At 38.7% G+C, this 16,363-nt stretch overlaps 1 protein-coding gene across 2 annotated transcripts in view; it reads left to right on the forward strand.

The window, feature by feature from the left end:
* STARD3NL (STARD3 N-terminal like) overlaps positions 1-16,363 on the forward strand; it is a 65,660-nt gene that overhangs the window by 9,684 nt on the left and 39,613 nt on the right. The window contains exon 2 of one of the 2 annotated variants that reach the window (XM_053655121.1): positions 12,018-12,227. The exons of the other annotated variant lie outside the window; for it this stretch is intronic. The gene's annotated coding sequence lies outside the window, so the exon portion shown is untranslated. The remainder of the gene's footprint in view (positions 1-12,017; positions 12,228-16,363) is intronic. 2 annotated transcript variants of the gene reach the window in all.

Consider the following 16,363-nt stretch of genomic DNA (forward strand, 5'->3'; position numbering starts at 1 on the left):
TTGCAAAAACTTTTGTAAAAGAAAAACTAAGAGTAGATTTTGTTCTGTAGGGACAGGAAGAAGTTTTGGAAAATGATGGATAGTCAGCAACCAAAAAAATCAGCTGTCTTTTACACTTGTGGAAATGACTTTGTTGGCTGTGGAGAAAATATAGGAGTGTACAAGTTGGAGCTGAAGCTAAGAAAGAGAAAAAAGCTGCAAAATCAATTTGAGCACCAGAAGCGATCTAGGAAGAGAATCAGAGATTGGAGAGAGAGAGAGTAGAAGCTGGAGGAAGACAGCATAGTAACCCTGTGTTCCCAGTTATTCTGGGCCACTTGACAGCAGCTTCTGAAAAAGATGAGAAGTAAATGAAAGAATATTCTTGTTTTTCCCTACCCATCCTGAGAGAGATTTTTTTGAATATAGCTATAACATGCCAGCCATCTGATAGTGCTAGCTGGTAAAATGAGTATCAAATTATTAACCCCTGCAGGGGTGGTGAGTTAAAAACATAAACCACCCAAAAAGACTTGTCAGTCCATGGCATGCTGCCATTTTGCCAGCCTGTGATCCATGAAAGAACAAATACAAATTGTCAAATGTCCTTCCTCTATCCAGCTGGCTCATCTTCCCCTGGACCAACAGCATCCAAGTGGCATAGTTATTGTCAAGAGTATACACTTGATTTCTTTCCCCTCTCTTCAGTTATTCCTGTGGACTATTTCTCTCCTCTACTAGGTGGATGTTCTGCTGAGAGCAGGGGAACTCTTGCATTACCTTTTGAATCCTCTTGAATATGCTGTTTGAGTTTTCCATTTTGTAGGTGTTTATTGCTTATTATTTAATAAAATAGTGGACTTGAGGAGGGCCCACCTCATAATTATTTTTGTTCTACAAATAAATGCATTTTCTTTTTTCCCACCTTTTATAGAGAGAAGGGAGAACCTTCAAATTTCTATTATAGCTCAGGTTTTGACTTCTATGTACTGTTGACTCCCAAATTTCTATCTGTATCTCAGACCTCTCCTCTCAACTCCTAGTTTATATTCAACCACTCATTTTATCTGCACCTCTGTCTTCTCTATTTCAGTAAATAATCCCATCCTTCCTTTTCTTCAGGCTGTACATCTGGCAGTTCCTTCAGCCCCTCCTTTCTCCCCCGCACCATCCCCATTCCATCCCCAAATGCTTCGGGCACTGTATTTAGAACCAATCAGTTCTCACTACCTGCACTGCCACCACCCAAGTCTACTATGTCAATATGCCATTTCTCTTCTTGAATTATTGCCACAGTGTCCTAACTGGTCTTGCTGCTGCTTTGGTTCTTAGCTGGAGAGTCTCTTAAAGCCTTAGCTAGACCATGTTTATCTTCTAGTGAAAACCTTCCCATGACTTCCCATCTCATTAGAGGCTTTCCCATGGAGTATAAAGTCCCTGCCTCTTGCTGCCTTCCCTGTTACTGTCTGCTACTACTTGTCACTTAGCTCCAGCAGAGCTCATGGCCTGGATGAAGTCTCGTATGGCCAATTCTGCTTCTCTTCAGGGCTTTGCTCTTACCCTTTCCTCCACTTTTGGTGGTGTTTCTCCTTGTGCCTACCTGGCATTTCTCTCTTCTCTCCTGATGGTCTTTGCTCCATCTTCTCATTGAGCTCACCCTCACCACTCAGTTTAAAATTACACTGCTCTTTATTTATCCCGTCCCCTTACTCTAGAAGGTAAGTTCTGTGAGGGTAGGAAATGTTTTTTAGTTTATTTTTTGCTACATTCTCCAGTGCTCAGAGGAAGACCTGACACATTTTTGGTGCTCAGAACATATTTGCAGAGTAGATAAATTAGATGTAGTATATTCTTGGCAAACTCTGAAATTTCAAAAATTATCAAGTGCAGTTCTTACATCTTGTGGTATACATCTGGATTCAGTTTGTCAGTATGTTTTAGTTTGCTTCATAAACTATGAAAACATTGGTGTGCATTTATTCAACTCTCTTTAAAGCTTAATATTTCTATGTTATGTGTCAAATAAAAGTTCATTAATGTTTTAAGTACTACTATAGAAACTGGTCACTTAGAAATTAAGTTGCTATAAGAACAGGTTTGAGCTTGGGAGATAAATTAGTGTCTGTTAGAGGAGTGACTTAAATAGCACAACATACTTGTTTTCTGCTTTAATTTTTCCAGGTCATAATAATATTTAAGTAAAAATCTTGAAGCAGGTTGTCAAAAGGTTAAATTATGGGCACACAATTACTTTCATCAGCTGATATTAACAGAAATTAGTGGATGAGACAGGACTTAAGAAATGATGTAGAACTTTAGTGAGGAGCCTTTAATATGTGGGAGGAGGAGGGCAGAATGCATAGCAACATGACAATGAACACATTTATTGGGATGCAATGAAAGCTTTCATCCCATCCCAGACAAATGCAAACGGCACTAGAAAATATTTGATATAGAAAATAGATATTTTGAAAAAAACCACTGGAAATAATATATACAGATACTATTTTGTAGATGTACTTTTAAACTCTTAAAGAAAAGCAAGAGAAGGAACAGAGGGAAATGCTATTGAAATGTAGGTGGTACCAGTGTAGTAAATCAGTTGACTAAAACAGCACAAGGTGTTCCTGACCCTTGATGTGTGATGCCTTGCTTACCATTTTAGAGGAAGGGGAAGGAGAGGGAGGGGGAGAGAGACATTGATTTGAGACACAGCCATCCCTTGCCTCCAGTACAAGTGCTGATAGGGGACAAAACTGCAACCCTAGGCTGTGCCCTGAACAGGAATTGAACCTGCTGGTTTACAGGACGACACTCCAGCCAGCTGAGCCTTACTAATGGGTGGTGCTTTGTAAAAAATCAGTTTCCCTAAGAGTCCTAATGTATGGAACAAGTGAAGGACAAATTTGGCTTTTAAATGCTTAAAGTGGTATCTACACATTTTCAGTAAAGAACTGAGGAAACTAGATCCCAGGCTGGTGCACAGTGTATACTCCACTGTTTCGTTTAAGCCTTAAAACACTAATGAAAAGACCTTCTTAGGTACCTGACATTGGCTGAAGATTCAAACTGAATGACCCCTGTCTGCAGTCACAGCACTTTCGAAGCTTTTAACTTACACACTCAAATCTTCATTTGTGTCTAAGTGATTTAATAGCTACATAAAAGGCAGAGTGATTTGGATACCCAGAAATGTTACATGGTTTTTCATCTTAATCTATTATGACATCCCAAGCTGTTGTGAACAGAATTATTATACAAAGATGTGTACCAAATCCATGTCCATTCTATTTTATAGTATTATTTAAGAGGTTTTCTAGGTAATTCTGGTTCTTTAGTCTGCTTTTATAAGCTTATAATCATAGCACAGTTAATGATTTTTTTACAATGAAAATCTGCCTTTACTCTTTAATAATATGTATACTACATATGCATATGCATACTGTTAACCAAATAAGAGGTTTGGGCTGTAATAAAGAACAAAGGCATTTATTTGAGCAAAAGGATTGCAGTCTTGGAGATGCAGATTCAGCAACCCAAGATGTTCTCTTGACAGAACAAAGAAAGGGTTTATAAAGGCAAAGTCCACAAAATATAATTCATTGGCAAATGAGGGACTGCTTGCTAGGTTAACAGGGATTGGTTAGTTCTAATATGCAAACAAGGGAGGTGAAAACTACAAGAAGGGAAATGAATTCCATATATGTCCATGTAGCAGTTGTTCGAGGATGTATATGGCTCCAAGGATGTTTATGGTTTAGCAGGGTGCTGAGTTCAGCAACAGGTTTAACAACTTAATAGCAGCTCTAGGAACTGAGGCACAAGGTGTGCACAGGCCCCACTTCCTTTCTTAGCCTCCTGACTCTACTTTGTGTGACTTGCTTTGACAATATTTATTCCATTTTGTTTTTTCCATTATCAATACTATATACACATTGTGTTTAAGTATATTCATTGTGTACATATGTTTATGTATACTGGATGGGTGGATGAGTGGATGGTTGGACCGAGTGAATGACCCCATTCCAGTGAAGTTCTGTACTTCACGGCACTGACCACTCAGTACTCCAGCATTCACCTCCTAAGAATAAAGGCATTCACCTCCATAACTAGGATTCTGACCCATAATCAACTCTTCACTTGTCTTTCGTAGCTTTTTCTCTCTTTCTTCCTTTTTTTTTAAATTCAAGAGTCAGTTTTGGTTTGCGCATTGCAGTTGATGCTTGTGCCTCTTTATGCTTTTTTAAGTTTGAAGAGTATCCATCACACTTTTCCTTCTTTTTTTTTTTTTGTTTGGTTTTCACTCTCTTGATATCTCTTAACAGCCCATGATAACTGTCTTGTAGAATGCATCACATGCAGTGTTTGAGTATTTCTTTATGACTAAATTCAAATTAAACATTATTTGGTAAAGGTGTGTCATAGTATACCCTTGATAATTGATATAATGTACTTCTCACTGCATTACAACAGAAGGCAGGTGATGTCAGCCTGTTTTGGTATTGTTGATACTTTTGCATTACTTGGTTTAAGTGGTGACTGCAAGTCCTACCACTGAAAAGGTGTATTATCCCTTAATGAATTTTAGTAATCTGAGGGGTAATACTTTGAGATATAAAGATTCTATTCCCTAACAAGCTTTTAATAATTTTTAGCATATATTAAAAATCTTTGCCTAAAGCAGCAACTTCACCTGGGGGTTACAAACTGTTGATTTTTGTAATTTTATTATTTTTTTCTACCTTTTTTATTGGACATTTTTTCTGTAAAGGATAACTTCTCCATCTCACGTTTTTACTATTTTACTGGCAGCCGATACAGTTTTTTTAGATGAATATGGCTTTTTGCATCTTTTATAAGAAATCTTTGCCTTCCACAATGCTGTAAAAATATGTATTCTCCTGCATCTTCTTATTTATTGCATGTTGTGAGTTAGGGTTCTTTTTTAAATTTATTTTTTCAACTTTTATATCTGGTTAACCCAGCATCATTTGTCGAAAACACATTTTGTTTTCATCTTGGATTGCTTTGACATCTTTGTTAAAATCAAGTCATCATATTAGTGCTCTTCTAACTCTAGACTCTCCCTTATGTTCCATTGATTCTTATGTTAGTTTCACACTTTTCATTACTGAAGCTTTAGAGAAAGTCTTTACATTAGTGTGAATTCCAGTCTTGTTCTCTTTCAAAATTGCTTCGGCTCTTCTCATTTCCTTGTATTTCTATATGTATTTTAGTATTGCCTGGACAGTTCTACAGAAGATTTGATGGGATTATGATTGGTATTGAGTTGGATCTGTAGATCAGTTTGGGGAGAATTTAAATATTAACAATATGAATTATTCATACCCATAAACACAGTATATCTCTCGATTTATTTTTATCTTCTTTTATTTCTTTAAGTGGTGTTTTGTAGTTTTTAGTGTTAGGACCTTGCACATTTTTGTGAAATTTATTTCTTAGTGTGTTATATTGTAACTGAACAAAAATGGGAGTTTAGCTGCCTATCGCCCTGAAGACCAAACTAGTGAGGCAGATGCTGGTGAAAGAGGAAGGAGGTCCCATTTAGGTGCTGCACAGTCTGGGAGAATGGGGGACTCCTGTCTCAAAGCCCATCTCATCGGCAAGAGCAAGACAAAAGCCAATGTCTGTAGGTGTTGCTCCAATTTTAAGTACAGTTCTTTGGACCCCGCCGGCGACTGTTAGGTGGTCTTAGTTCCCATCTTGGTAGTTTAGCTTGTTCCTGGCTGCTGCTCATTTCAAGCTTCCGACTGGAACCTGTGTGTGGAGGCCTGTAGCCATGGCCTTGTGGCTGCTGGGCTGCACAGTTACATAGCCCCGGGCAAAAGAGCACTCAAGTGCACAAGCCAGTGCATAACCTGGTGGGCGAGAGAGAGCGAGAGGAGCTCCCTGCTAGAGGCACTGGCACATGGCTCCTGGAGAAAACAGGGGAAGGCACGGTGGGTGCAAGTCACCAGCAAGAGCAGCCTCTTTGTTCCCTAGGGAATTTCCCTTTTTTCCTTTTGATTCCTTGGGTGTGGGACAGACCAGGTGGTTTCTCCACATGACCAATCACCTTCCCAAACCTTCATGTGCTTATTAGAGTGGGACCACCTCCCAACTAATACCTTCTTTCCCCAGGCTACATTGACAGGCCATTTTGGTCCAGAACCTCCCCTGTATCATTTTGACTTCTGTGTGGCTTGTGCCTGCCTTCTGATCTGGGAGGGTGGGTGGGGAAGGCTTTTTCTCTATCCAGTTATCTTGCTAGGGCCCTGTCCATTGATATTTCTAGTTTTCCATGTGCTCATTATAAGAACCTCCCCCTGCTGCCATCTTGACCAATGGGGGAGACTCCCCAGAGCTCCAGACAGAACGTCTACCAGTAACAGTGGTATTTTTTATACTATTTTAGTTGCCCCTCCCCCCAATTTTCTTGTCTTTAGTGTCTTCCCACTTCTACAATGAAACTCAGAATGAAGGAACTGGTCAATAGGTGAATCACAACATCCTAAGTGAGCTGTGGCTTTTTAAAGAAAAAATGTAAAGCAAAAATAATCTTAATGTTGTATAATAGAAATTATTATAGAGGTCTTTGTGCACTATTCTCTGATAAGTGTGGAAGAAATAGTAGGAGGAAGCAAAACCTATAAGAAAGTGACCTTTGGGTTAAAGCTTGTAGGAAGAGTAAGAGCTGTAGAGATAAGGAGAGGAGCGCTCCATGTGGAGAGAAAAGTGCAAACAGAGGTTCCAGAGAATGTGACGTTTTTTAGGAAAGTGCTTGTTTTTAGTGTGGTGAAGTGGTACTGGAAAGTACATAGAAGTGGGCCACATGCTTGGTTAAGCAAGATTAAAGAGTTTGAGGTCTTTGGAAGGTCTCAGGAAACTAATAAATAATTCAATAACTTTAATTTGATTTTCCAAAAACTGTTAGGTGAGGTTTTTTTTGTTTTATCAATACATTTATTTTTCTTGTGTGCCTTGTCTTTTTTTTGCTTATTTTTCTAGTTGAGTTGTAAGGATTTCATTATGTTTTTTATCATTTTTGTTTTTTAATCATTTTTAAGTATTTACTTTTATGTTTTTTTTTAAGATAGAGAAGTTTTGATTTTTTATGTATGAGATCTGTTTCCCTTTTTAGAATTTTTTACAAGTAGAAGATTTTCTTCTCATCCTAAAATTATCTATTCCTTTATCTACAATGTCTTCTATTACATTGCCTATGCCAATGGTTACTTTATTAACTTTTGAAGAAAAACTTCAGTATATTTTGATGTTTAGATCTGATGTTTAGATCTTTCTCCATGTGCTAAAATGACTCTTTAATAGTTTTATTCCTTTGCAACTTAGTTTTGATGACATCTTTATCATCTGTAGATATTTTTTTGGTTTATACAAGGTTTTCTTCGCAGAAAACCTTAGGAAAGTAAAGGTTAGATGGTGATTTTTAAGTTATGAGTTTTCCTTTTTTTAAAAATTGAATTAATGCTTGATGCTTGGTAAATTTGCTCTCACAGTTCAGATTTCTGGCTTATACTGATAAATCACCAATGTGTCTCTGTCCACGTGTGTGGTCCATGAAGATCCCACACACACTCCTCTCCTGCTTGCCTGAGTTCCTCCCACGGCTCATTGTCGGTTGCCAATTTTATTTCAGCTTACACTGTTTTTCTTATATCACTAATGTATTTCCCTACATCTCTTTCAAATCACGGAGGATAAAAAGCTTGAGAGACACACCTTATAAGAAAAGTGCAACATCATAGAGGTCCAGCCAGTACCCGCAAATTAAAAAACAGTCAAAATGTAACAGTTTCAAAGCCTTTTGTCTTAAGTGAATTGTAAGTTTTGTTCATGCATGCTTTTGATTTTTAATGAAAAGAAACATTTTAATGGGTAAACAGAAAAATATCTGCCTTCCAATTAGGTGTAGAGTTTTTATTTACAGGATTTTGATTTAAGTGATGTTTCAGGAATATATTCTAGTACCTGTTAATGAAACATTTTAATGGGTAAACAGAAATATCTGCCTTCCAATTAGGTGTAGTTTTTATTTACATGATTTTGACTTAAGTGATATTTCAGGAATATATTCTAGTACCCGGGTCCTGTCTGTGAGAGCTGTTGTGAGGCTTAATATGTAAGTAATGTATGTTAAGTACTCACCATTGTGCATGACTCAGTCTTGGTGTGAAAACACTGTTGTTATTTTTCATTATGTTAATATATGATACACAGTGTTATATAATACATAGTAATAAGTTTTAGTTTATACTTTTGTTGTATCAAGTTCTTATGTGTTCTTGGTCAGATATGTCAGTATTATGCTACCTTTATTTAATGATAGGATAACTGTCATTTTAATGTTCTGGAACAGTTTATAGGATTTTATCTATATTTATCTTTTATTTCAAGTTTTGGAATATCTACCAAATTGCCTGACTCTAGTTCCTTTGCTAGGTTATTCTTTGTCAACTTTTCCCTGTTTCTTTTTGGCATGGATCATTCTATTCAGGTCATCTGTGTCTTCCAGAGTATTGACTTTATGATTTCCAAAAGTAATTAATGTAAAGTATCACATACATTTTGAAAAATAATTTTTCCTATAGTGGTAACTGCATTCCTTTCTTAATCTCTTCCTCCTTAATTTTTAGACTTGCCTATTTGCAGTTTTAAAAGACTGATTCTTGAGGGGTTTTTTTAGATATTTTAAATTTGTTTGTGGAAATGTTTATCCATGCACAAAACTAGAGTTTGGTATAATGAATCACATCTTACTCATCCCCCAACTTGGAAAAATTATCATCTTCCTTTGGATTTATTTATTAACTATAGTCATATTTTTATTTTGTATATTTTTCCCCCACAGGGTAGTTGTAGTTTTTATAACTTTATTAAATGTCCAATTCTTTAATTTTATTATTTATTTAAAAAATAATTTCAAAGAGTAATTCAGGCACTTTTAGGAAGTGAATTTGATGCTAAGCTCAAGTTTGACAGCTTCCCATTATTTTTACTGTCACTATTTTGTATAGGTTATTTACTTTTTAAATGTATTTAAATGTTATTTTAAATATTGCTGTGTTTTAAATTTCTATTTTGAGCATCGTTGGTTCTGTATATAGTTCCTAATTGCAAGACTTTTACATATTTTTAGTAGTCTAGTTTTATGAACAATTTTGTAGACTTGACATATTTTACCCTCAAAGAGTATGTAGTCTATGATTGTAGGGTTGTGAAAGTAATTAGGAACGTTAAAAAATTATAGTATTCAGATAATCTACTGCCAAGCAATAGTAATTGGCATCAATTAAACGCCAAAAGGAATCTCCAATTAGTGTGAGGTGAAGAAGGAAACTATTCAGTGAAGTACAAAACAGCTCAAATGTGACGCACCACATCTGTGAAAACAGCACTACTGTGATTTGGCCCTGGGGCCAAATTCCTCTCCCGCTAGACAGCTCTGCTCTCTCCCGGGCCAGTTTGCTTTGCACTGTGCTGGTCTTGCTATGCTGTGCTATACACTACTTTGCTTCATCCTGTGCCAGTCTGCTTCCTCAGTCTTTAGTCTTAAGGGGAAAGGTAAGCATGCTCCCCAAACTAGAGAGGAGCTGGCTTATATAGACAGAAGTCCCCACTCCTCTTCCCTAACTGGTTTATCCTCAAGGGAAGGGGAAACTCCAAATCCTCACACTCTGATTGGCCACTGTCCTGATTGGCCAGTATGGAGTTTCTCTGAAGAGCATATAGTTGTGCAGCTCTGATTGAACGAGGGAAGCCTCAGCCCTGTTGTTTGAAACAGGATTCCAGGAACTCCTTTGTAAGGGCTGGCTCAGATGGCAGAAACACAGTGCAGAGGCAGTTCAGTGCAGAGGAAGGTAATTCAAGGTAATTCAGTGCAAGCTTCTCCCTGAAGCGCAATTTATATGAGAGGCCACTATGCAGAAATGGCTGCTAGGCTCTGGGTTTTTTTTTTAAGATTTTTATTTATTTATCTTTTAGAGGGGAGAAGAAGGAGAGAGGAGAGAGGGAGAGAAACATCAATGTATGGTTGCTTCTCATGTGTCCCCTGCTGGGAACCGGCCTGCAACCCAGGCATGTGCCCTGACCGGGAATCAAACTGCGATCATATGGTTCGCAGGCTTGCGCTCAATCCACTGAGCTACACCAGTCGGGTGGTGCTGTGTTTTTTTTGTTTTTTTTTTTTTTTAAGTTTGAGTTCAGTTAAGCCACCAGGAGCCCTTCTTAGTAGGTATATTCTTTCTCAGGGTTCACACTACTATTTTCATACTTATATCTTTAAAATACCAAACCACTTAAAAAAGTAAACTGTCAAGACCTTCCATTTTGATCATAATCTATCATTTACTTAGCTTTCTCATTTTCTTCATTTTTAAAGATGCATTTTGTGTCTGTTCTTTCTGGTAAGACATACATTGATACAAATCTTAAACCTGATTTTTTAGAAATCTAAATATTAGATATATTTGCTGAGTTGAGAGGGTATATGTCAGAATCTTTAGAACTTACTTATGAATCCTGAGTTTTTGAAGATTGTGTGCTTATTAAAAACCTTTAGCTGAAATGTATAACTACTCTTCTTACTGGTTGTAATCAATATGAATTAGTAATCGGATCGAAATACTAGCAAGTCAGATTTAAAATAAGCAAGTGTTGCATTACCACTGCACAATCAAATTCAGGTATTGTAACGTTGATTTGAGCCTGGCAACTAGTTTAATAATTATACTTAAGGAAAGTTAATGGTGATTGGCATATTAGTTTATAAAGAGATTTTGACAGAATACTGTAGTGATGCTACAGCTTCTTATGATTCTGTTTTGAAACATTATCACTTGTGTATTGTATACAGAATATGCCAATATTTTGTGGTAGCTAACCAATACTAAGTTGTTATCTGAATAATATCTTTAGAAGTTTCCAAAGAGCACTTCTGTATCCAATAATGGTGTTGTGGGTCATCAGGAGATGTCTACAGTCTACTTTCAAAAAGCTTCTCACAAATTTTGACCTTCTTAGGGTTGGAGTGCAGCCCTCTTTATTGTTGAGTGAGAAACATGATTTACCATCTCTGGTTACGGAGCCTTGTGGCGAGTGGCTCTGCTGCATGTTGATAAACTCATGTCTCAGAATCTACAGTGAACATTATAGCTGCCATGTGAACTGAATATTTATTTCAAACTGACCCATCTGTTATTTCCCTACACAGAGTGTAATATTAATAAGACACACAATTTTAAAAGGTTGTGGGAGGCCTACAGGGAATTATTAAATTGTTTAGTGTCAAAAGGCATTGACAATACTTTTATGCCATTACATTAATCACAGGAATAAGCTGGCTACTGGACTAAGTGCCAGGCTGGGCATAGCTTCCATTTGCTTATGACGTTTCCAGATTTTCTTACTGGCAAATCCCGTGTTCTCCCCTTTAGATTGAAGTATCTCCTGTTACCTTATTCTCATATCATGGCCTGTGAGTCCGTTTGCTTCTTTAAGGACACAGCACGTCTACTCTTAATTCCTTCTGTGTTGAATTTATAGTTTAACTGTCACAGGGCAGAATTATTATTTTAGTTGTTTCAGAATTCTTCCCTGCCCCTTTTCCCATTGTAGCCTTAATGATATGGGCAGATCTGTAAAAAGCCTTACAGGATTTCATACATGCACACAAATCTCTTTTCTTTTTCTTTTAGAAGTATTTTATTAATTTTCTGTTGGCAAATTAATAGAGATCTGCTGGCAAAATTTCACTCCTTGTCTCAGGAAAGATTTTTAAGTAATATCAAACAGTTGGTTAGGTGATTTTTATTTAAGTGTTTTATACAATTTTTCACCTACTCTTTTGAAATAACTGATTTTCTTCTAGGAATCTGGGGTGAGGCAAGGTGATGGAGAGGAAAGAAGTGGAAGACCAAAGTTTTAAACCTAAATATCTCTTAGATGGGTGCTTCCTTATAATCCACATAAGGCCTTGGCTTCTTTTTATTTTAATCTGTAAGCAAACATTTATTTTATAGGCAAAAATAACTGATAACAAAAATGAAGACGGCTTTGAAACAACAGGATGAGAGACTGTCTTCAGGTGTTAATGCATTTCTTTGCCTGTAAAACAAAGGAGTGGGAATAAATTAGAGTGGAAAACTCAAATGCCTCCTGGCTAGGTCAAGACTGAGACCACCCCATGCCCCATTGGAGGAAGTCATCAACTTCTTGGCTTTTTCATCATGGTAAGGAAATGCAGGCCTGGTGATTCTGTATCATCTTACTTTTCAAGAGAAGCTGGAAATCTGGGCTTTTATATGAAAATTCACTATTTAAAATGTTAGCAATTAGTTTGAAATTTTTAGAAGCACTGTATAAGACCAAGCAAAACATGTCTTAAGCCAAATCTGCTTCAGATACCTTTGGATAAGATGACTGAGGTCTTTCTGAATTAATTTTTTTTTAATTTTTAAAAAATATTTTATTTATTTATTTTTATAGAGAGGAGACGGGAGAAAGAAAAGGAGAGAAACATCAATGTGTGGTTGCCTCTCATGTGTCCCCCACTGGGGACCTGGCCTGCAAACCAGGCATGTGCCCTGACTGGGAATCGAACTGGCAACCCTTTGCTTCACAGGCCCGCGCTCAATCCACTGAGCTACACCAGCCAGGGCTGAATTAAATTTTAAAATATTTTATTTATTTATTTTTAGAGAGAGGGGCAGTGAGGAAGAAAGAGAGGAAACATCAATGTGTGGTTGCCTCTCACATGCCCCCTACTTGAGACTTGACCTGGCCTGCAACCCAGGCATGTGCTCTGATTGGGAATTGCCTCGGTGACCCTTTGGTTCACAGGCCAGCGTTCAGTGCACTGAGCCCTACCAGCCAGGGCCTTAATTAAATATTTTTAATGTCTGTTATTCTGACATTCTTTCAGAGGAGAACATACAGTGTCATGGCTCTTGCCAGAATAGTACAGAAGAGTACAGAGGTTGGTTGGGTTGAGAGACTAGGTGTGACTCTTTATCCTTCTAGGAAGGGACAAGAAATTGTGGGAATCTAAAACACTAGCAGTGTTAGCTACTGCTCCAAAGAAGCTGCTGTTTACCATCTGGGTAGTATCAATTTTGAACTGAAGCAGCTGCAGCTAAAGTTTTGTCCCAGTTTTGCTAACTGTACAGTCTCCATTACAACAGATTATCTCTGCCATCTTAGTGTGAAAGCATCCATAGACAGTCTGTGTGGGGCCCTGGCTTGTGTGCCTCAGTGGATTGAGCACCGGATTGTGAAGCAAAGGGTTGCCAGTTCAATTTTTAGTCGGGGAACATGCCTGGGTTGTGGGCTGGGTTCCCAGTAGGGGGCGTGCGAGAGGCAACCACACATTGATGTTTCTCTCCTTTTCTTTCTCCCGTCTCCTCTCTATAAAAATAAATAAATAAAATCTTTAAAAAGAGTAGGTGTGGTGTTGTTCTAATAAAAACTTAGTGTTTAAAAACAGGCAAAAGGCCGTATTTAATCTACAGGCTATAGTTTGTCAATCTCTGATTGAGAACATTGATAGTTGTGCTAGATTGAAATGTTAATCAACAAATATTCACTTACCTATGCTTATTTCTTTGGATAGAGTTTACATCTGAGTTCTGCTGCCTGTGGGTTTGGCCTTGAGATGTATTTTGGCCAATAAAATGTGAGCAGACATGATGTTATATAGAGATTTTACATGTGTTTACATGGTCTAGCTACTCTTGCTAATGTGCTCTTGCTAATTGCCGTAAAAAGAACATGTGTCAGGCAGTCCTGATCCAAGGAGGCAGACAGATGTAGAAAGAAGACCTAGACCCCCACCCACCCAACAGAGTTTGAAGTTCTGCTAAGCACAGCCTGTAGCAGAGTTGTCTGGCTGATCTAGGCTAGGTGAGCTGAATTTACGGTAGCCTGCTGACCTGTCACCTTGAGAATAAATATGGATCGTTTTAAGCCATTGAGTTTTGGGATGGTTTAATACAGCATGAGTGTAGAAGTAGCTGGCTAATATAGCACAGTGGAGGATAATTATCCATTTAGATAAAACAATAACTACATGAATCTTGTTTTTAAAAACCTAAATAACAAAAGAGAATTCTCAATCTCCTCTCACAATGCTGAGAAAAAGATAAGGGAATATTTTTCTTTATTTTGTAATTCTTGACCCCACCCTTCATCCCCCATGCTTTCCCCAGGATTGGAGAACTCTTGAACTGTAGATTTTTGTTTCTGCATGTACAGCTGTTCAATACTTACAGAGGCATAACTTTCCTTAAGCCAGCCCCAGAAAATATCTCAGTGCTACCAAACAAAAGTAAGGTTCAGTTACCCGCTGTTGAACACAAGCATAAGACAAAGGTTGGTGGGGGAGGAAGAAATTTTTGTTAAAATGTACCATTTGGAGGAAGTGGGGATTCCCTTTCTCCAGGATCTTCTTTTAGGCAAAACACAGAAAAAAATGTTTGTTCCCCAAAAGACTGCAACCCCAAACCATGCCCAGAAATCCCCCTGCATTCTTAACTGCCCTACAAAGCCCAAGGCTGCTAAGTGGACAGCTCTCTGGCTTCGGTCTCCCTGGAGCCTGTGCACACAGCCTGCACTGCCACTGCTTCCCAAACTAGAGGCCCAGTGCCACAGGCACCTGCTGCAGCCTGTCCTGCAGGGGCTCCGTTCATGGGGCCTGTCACCCTGTCACCTGGCCATGTGGTTCCCAGGTCCCACTTGGTCCTGCAAGTGTTCTGGCCTGCGCAGCTGTACACAGATCCCAGAGGAAGAGAAGGGGCGAGTCTCTGGCCTCCCTCTACTTTAGTCTCCTGGCCCAAAATGCTGTGCGCTCTGGAAAGGTTCAGCTGCCCAGCCAGTCCTGTTCTTTTCCCAGGCAAGACTGGCAGGTCAGCACCTCCTGCTGCCACCATGTTAGCCTCTGGTACAAGTGCTGCTGTAGCCTGTGGTTTCCCCCTTTAATCAGGAACCGAAAGTGGGTAGGAGGGCTTGTCCCTTCATCTCTCACACTCTAGCCCTGTGCATACTCTGGGCAAGGCTTCCTCCTGCCACATCTCTGCCTGGGGCAGGGGAATTTGTCATTTGTCCCATCAAGCACAGCGCTAGGTTGGTTACAGGGGTGTTGTGACACTGCCCAGGCAGCTCGTTTACCCAGGGAACACATCCTCTCCTGCTACCTTGGGGCCCTTCTCCTCTGCCCAATGATCTGGCCAGATCTACCTGTATCAACATTACCAAGAAGTAAATATTTAATACTTAAATTATATGAGAAAATATCCAAACTCTTTCTCAGAAACAAACAGTTGTCTCAACGGAGGAGACTCAGCAGAGAATTTTGAGATACTGCTCTGTGCTGCCCTCTGTATTACATCTATTAGGTAGAATTTATTCAGTCAACTTCTGTTTCATTCCTGTTGTGTGCTGTGTACTGTGGTAGTCCCTGTGGGCACAGGGGCATGCAAATAAAAATTCAGGACCTTCTAGGACCATATCCCACAGTAGCAGAGACAGGCAAGTAAATGGATAATTAAGGTACGGCGTGGAGAGCAATGTAAGTGACATGTCCGCAATCCTAGGGAATCTTGGCGGAGGTACACTTGCCTCCGCCTGGGGATTGGAACGTGGGGAGTTTTCCAAGGAAGTATTCCTGAAGGAACTGACACTTGAACCAAACCTTTCTGAAGTCCTATAGCTGTAGAACATTAAGGGTCTCTCACTCTTAAGATTTCATAGAGTCAGGCTGCTCAGAGCAGTCTGTGCTTTGGATAACTTTGTTATTGAAGCTATGTAAATACAAATTCTAGCTAATTAGCAGTTATATTTTCATATAATGATTCTCATTTTCCCAGTCAAGTATATATCATTGTATAATGTCAGTTTTTTGTTCGGAATGGCCTCAGATTCCTAGGGTTAGTGATTTGCTTTGTTCTTTTTATTCATGAGAAGTGGGTTCAGGGAAGGAGGAATGAGTGAGACTAAGAATGATCTAATTACCTCGGGAATGATTTTCTTCCTAAAACAGTTCTGAGTGTTAATTATGGCTTTGTTGACTTTTCTGTGCCGTTTAATGGCTTTAAGATTTTAAATTAATTTTTTAACCCTTACCCAAGTATATATTTATTGATTTTATAGAGAGAGGAAGGGAGACAGAGAGAGAAACACTGAGAAACATTGTTTGGTTGCTTCCTCTATGTGCCCTGACTAGGGATGGAACCCACAATTTAAGCATGTGCCCTGACTGGGAATTGAACCCCTAACCTTTTGGTGTATGGGACACCACTCCAACCAACTAAGCCGTCCAGCCAGGGTTTGGAGGGGTACCAAACTACTTTTTTTGAAGGAATGGTATGAATGA

The sequence above is a fragment of the Artibeus jamaicensis genome, unplaced genomic scaffold, assembly GCF_021234435.1.
Source record: "Artibeus jamaicensis isolate MK-2021 breed Jamaican fruit bat unplaced genomic scaffold, CSHL_Jam_final contig_924, whole genome shotgun sequence".
In the NCBI taxonomy this organism is placed as follows: Eukaryota; Metazoa; Chordata; class Mammalia; order Chiroptera; family Phyllostomidae; genus Artibeus; species Artibeus jamaicensis.